Genomic DNA, 6,000 nt, shown 5'->3' on the forward strand with positions numbered 1-6,000 from the left:
GCTCAATTTCTGCTCTCATCCTGAAGCAAAGTTCTTAACCCAAGGTACTAGTTCTGGGTTAGTGGAGTCTGTAACCTGAAGCGTCTGTAACCTGAAGTGTATGTAACCCGAGGTACCACTGTACTTCACAAAGTGGCTGTCACATTCCCGCCCCTCATGATCAACCACATGACACGAGATGCACACACCAGTTGAATAGCAATGCCCATCAACATTGGAGAAGCCTGGACCCCTCAAATTTTATTGACCTCAGCCCCTAGGAGTTGGCTCCTATGTCTCAAGAGCTGTCACATGGAAGAGGGAACAAGCTTATTTTTTCCTGTTCCAGACGGGTAGGACATCAACCAATGGATTCAAACTTAAAAGACAGAAGATTCCAACTAAATATCAGGAAGAACTTTCTGACAGTTAGAGCTGCTTGACAGTGGACCAGGTTGTAGACTGTCCTTCCTTGGAGGTTTCTAAGCAGAGGTTGGGTGGCCATCTGTCATGGATGCTTTAGCTAAAATTCCTGCATTGCAGGGAGTTGGACTAGATGACCATTGGGGTCCCTTCCAACTCTATGATTCTGTGAGTACATTCATTCATTCTTACTTTGCATGCCTGCAGGCTGTTTCTTGACATTGAAGATAGATGCTAAGGCTGAACCCTGCTGCAGAAGACCAAATATGTGATGTGACATGTAAGCACAAGTGACTCACAATTCTTGTCCCATGATTCTAAATCTAAAAATAAAATAAAATCTGGAGATGTGCCTGTTCCCCTGGGGGTGATATGCATTGTTCTCATCCATCCCAAAGTGTGGGAGAGAGTGTAGTTCTTTCTGGGGGAAATATTTAAGTCTCCACGCTTCATATAAAATGTGGGAGAGTGATCACAGGACATACGAGTGAGGCATACTTCCACTTTGCATCCGTTCCAAGCTCTCAACAAACAAGTAACATGGCTGGCTTGGGCCATTTGCTATTCTCCCGCCACCCCAAGTTCATGTCATGCCACTGGAAGACTCCCTGGCAGTCATTTCGAACTTCCTGATTTCATAATTGGCCCGACAGTGGCTCATCTTCAGTGATGGTCACCTTTGCTCTTCCATCTGTCTAGCTAGCTGTCTAGCTAACCATCTATATAAAAAGAAGTAATTCGATATGTTTGCCATTCAATCCTTGGCAACTGCTGCCGCTTGCCAGTTGTCATCAGAGAATGTAACGAAGCTTAATGATGCAAGGAACTTGTGCCATCAATTTAGAATGCATATCAGGTTTACTTGCAAATATACAACATCAACAACAAAACACAGTTTCACCACCCGACTTTAAAGAGCGGCTCCATTAGCATAAACATTCCTGATTGATTCATCTCAAAATCAGTGTCTGAAGAATCAGTTTATAACCAAAGGAAATTGGATGGAGTGGTTCAATGAGCCCTAGAAGTTAGAGCTAAGTTACCTCATTTCACGTCATAAATACTGCAAGAAGATCAAACGTATCCATTCTTAAGGAAATCAGCCCTGAGTGCTCACTGGAAGGATAGATCCTGAAGCTGAGACTCCAATACTTTGGCCACCTCATGAGAAGAGAAGACTCCCTGGAAAAGACCCTGATGTTGGGGAAGGAGAAGGGGACGACAGAGGACGAGATGGTGGGACAGTGTTCTCGAAGCTACGAACATGAGTTTGACCAAACTGCAGGAGGCAGTGGAAGACAGGAGTGCCTGGCGTGCTCTGGTCCAGGGGGTCACAAAGAGTCGGACACGACTAAACAACTAAACAACAACAACAAGTGCTTGTGAACACTTTCTATTGTTCTATTGTTTCTATACTCTTCTTCCTCTTTTCCTTCTCTGGCCTTCACCTTATTTACCATGCTAGGATTTAAATCTTACTGAATGTCTCAACCTGCATCCTTCTGTATAACTGTAGCAGTGTTAGGTCTAACACTATGATATCACGGTCACTAATGAACAAAGCCAAATAGGGTTTGCCATTGCTAACAGGATTAACTGGCAGGGAGAGCAACTGAGCCTGGCCGCAGTGAGGACAAAGAATAAGAGTGAGGACAAACAACAAGAATACGCAGCACAATGGATATATTTGGAGTGGGGGGGCTGCTTTTGAAAAAAATATTACAATTAATTCATGCAGCCATCCCATAATCCATCGATAGAAGGCCCATTGCAAGAGGGGAGAGGGGGGAAATACATATTCAGTATTCATATTTCAAGAGCAGAAATAATCCTAGATTCTGTAAGTGCTTTAGTCATCTGATCTCCCCTTTCACAGGGAATTTGGGATCAAAACTAATCCTCTTGCTTAAAAAAAAAATTCCCCTTAAAGGTTAGATTAAGAATCCATTTAGGGAGTAATTAATGCTGAGGGCATTAGAGAAATGCAGGGTCTTTTTAAGTGTATCAGCCTAAGACCATTCCTATCAGAATATGGTGATCCATAGTTCATGCAGCCCCCCCCTTCAGCAACATATGATCCCTTTTCAAAGCTAGAAAAGGAAATACTATGTATGCTGCAGCTTCAAGAACCTCTCCCAATATATATGATGAATTGGCGATCAGGATTTGAACTACGAGCAACAGAAATAATTAGAGATTATTGTATTATGGTTGTGATACAAAAGAGTGAAGATAGACTGCAGCAATGAGGTAGAATTAAAAACCCCACAGAAAATGGCCAGGCCACCTCAGATATTTTATTGGGTGAGTTGGCTCCTGTGATGGCTGTCTTGTCTGAAAGGTGGGTCTATCAATTGCTATTAGCCAAATGATACTCTTATGTACAGAGACTGTATAACTCTGATTGATGAAGATAAAAAGGTAAAGGTAAAGGCACCCCTGCCCGTACGGGCCAGTCTTGACAGACTCTAGGGTTGTGCGCCCATCTCACTCAAGAGGCCGGGGGCCAGCGCTGTCCGGAGACACTTCCGGGTCACGTGGCCAGTGTGACATCACTGCTCTGGCGAGCCAGAGCCGCACACGGAAACACCGTTTACCTTCCCGCCAGTAAGTGGTCCCTATTTATCTACTTGCACCCGGGAGTGCTTTCGAACTGCTAGGTTGGCAGGCGCTGGGACCGAGGAACAGGAACGCACCCCGCCGCGGGGATTCGAACCGCCGACCTTTCGATCGGCAAGCTCTAGGCGCTGAGGCTTTTACCCACAGCGCCACCCGCGTCCCTATTGATGAAGATAGTGGAAAATAAATAAATTTGTCTCTTGGAGGCAACGGATGATCATGTTTTGAAGCAGAATGCTGAACGGGGTAGATCTAGGATTGAAAATGCATTGAGATGGTCCCACCTTCATTTGTTCATTTCCCAGTAATACTTCCCACTGCCCCAGTTACCCCCAGTGCCAACTCCCACTTTCCATGTGACATTACATTTGAACTTAAATGCACCATATAAATTGAGCTACACAACCTAGGGCCCACCAAAATGAACACATCCCACCATCAGCCTGTCAGGTCAAGTGCCCCACACAGCTTGTTTTGCAGGCCCAGGTAGACAGCAATAATAGGAAGTTTATTGAGCCATTTGAGAGCCACAGTTATTCTAACTTGACAACTGGGGGCCTGAGGCTGATAGATAAGGGCTTGTCCAAGTCAACACAATGAGTCCATGAGCAGAAGAACCTATGAATACATCTCCCAGGTATGCGTCTATCCATTAATTCCACTAAGTCATCAGTCCCATATGCAGCCGCTATTTCAAACAATATGTTCAGTTCAATAGAAGATCTTGCTGTAAGAAAATCAACAGCAGTTACTACTATGTAAACACAGCCTTAGCCATGTGTATTTATACGTGCATGTTACACCAAAGAGGGAGAGCATGATTAAAGAAAATGGTCAGATCCTGAGCTAGCCTTTCATGGAAACCTTATGTGGAAGAAAGAATGCGGGGCAGAATATCTTGATTTATTAAGGGAAAACTTTACAAGAAAAAGAAAAGGACAGAACATCTGGCAGTGTTGATTTAGAGCCAAATTAGATGTGATGTTAAAAGGTGTCTTTGCATCTAAAATGTAGATTTTTACTAAAATACATACTGCACCAGGTGACAATTAACAGGATCAAAGCAGGCATTAAGAAGGATGCAACCCTTTACTCTCCTGCAGATTGAAGCTAGTATTTGCATTTGGAGGAAATCCCCTTTGGTGCTAATGAGGAATTTCCCCTAAAAGCTCATACAAACTTCAGAAGAGGTATTTTCTTCAACAGCACTGGAAGGATGTAAAAAGTTATATTCCCTCCCCTCCCCCTGTCTCCTTGGATCTCATTCCTTGTTACCCCTCCCAGCTGATGCAATTTTGTTCTTACCCCTCCCCATCCCCCACTGCAAACACACATGTCTAGTTTGACCTTTTAATAAACTTTAAAGATGTACTTTGGAACAAAGACCTGGAGGAGTTTTTTTTTAAAAAGTAGAGGCCTGCTTCATTCAATGATATTCCAGTTCCTTTCCTTGATTTGCTAGTTTTTTTGTTTTTTTAAAAAAGGTGTGTGTGTGTGTGTGTGTGTGTGTGTGTGTGTGTGTGTAATAAGTATGTATTCTCCTGGTATATATCTCCATATATCCCTAGCCTCTTCATTGACTTAGATCAGGCTTCCTCAACCTCTGCCCTCCAGATGTTTTGAGACTACAGTTCCCATCATCCCTGACCACTGGTCCTGCTAGCTAGGGATCATGGGAGTTGTAGGCTAAAAACATCTGGTGGGCCAACGTTAAGAAAGCCTGACTTAGAGGTATGGAGAGATGTGAAGGCTATATACAATTGTACACTAAAAAGTAAACCTGCTCCTAGCTTGCTTGCAGTATTCTGGTCAATGAACATAAACACACTGGAATGTTGCAATTTTGTTAACATTATTTAACACATTGAAGAGCTCTGAATGCTTAACAATCCACTTTCATTTGGATGTTCGCCATTTCAAATTGATTTACGATGGAATGGCAAACGCAACTGATGGACTACATGGAACTGGCTGAGATGACTGGCAGAATTCGAGACCTGGGAAAAGAGGAGGAGGAAGAGGACTGGAAGAAGTTTAAAGACTATTTACAAAAATTTTATAAATTGTATGAATGTTAAGAAAGTGCATGAATGGAAGGATTATGGCATCAGTTGCCTAGATGAGAAATGTATGAAAATAAATTGAAATATAAAGACGAGATTTGAAGTAAAGTTATGCCTAAACTAAGCAGTTAAATATTTGATGGAAACATTTAAAATCTGAGACATAACATATCAGAATTAGAATACAAGATTTGAAAGAAGGTAATAAATTGCTGAACATATCTTTTTAATGGAGAACGCAGGAAAGGGAAATGTGAGGAAGTCCAGATGGTTATGGAAAAAGTATATGAAAAATTGGGATTTTTTCTTTTCTTTCTTTGTATGGAGCTGTAAGTCATGATTTCTGTGTTTGATATATGCTTGGTTATTTTCTTTTCTCAAAAATGTAATAAAAATATATATATATAAAAAACACCAAATTGATTTACGATGACCCGCTCTGCCACCGGTAGACTTAAGCCTCATTATCAGTCAGCCCCCCTGGGGTAACAATCAATATAAATGAATACATGCATGCATACATGTAATGCCACAACTTTTTTGGCCCAGACCTGTTTCAGAAACAGATTAAGCATCATTTGTCATTTAGAGTTTTGGAAAAGTACAAATTCCTGACTGGAAACTCCAGGATTTCTTCCTCATTCATCTATAATTATTGTGCTTTGTTAATTCTGCACCAGTTGCGCACCATCTCTAGCACTGAAGGAAGCATTGCCTCTGGATTTAAGTCAGGGGTCAGCAAACTTTTTCAGCAGGGGGCCGATCCACTGTCCCTCAGACCTTGGGGGGGGGGCGGATTATATTTTTTTTGGGGGGGGGAATTAACAAATTCCTATGCCCCACAAATAACCCAGAGATGCATTTTAAATAAAAGCACACATTCTACTCAGGTAAAAACACGCCGATTCCCAGACCG

Source organism: Podarcis muralis, chromosome 6, assembly GCF_964188315.1.
Source record: "Podarcis muralis chromosome 6, rPodMur119.hap1.1, whole genome shotgun sequence".
Taxonomy (NCBI): domain Eukaryota; kingdom Metazoa; phylum Chordata; class Lepidosauria; order Squamata; family Lacertidae; genus Podarcis; species Podarcis muralis.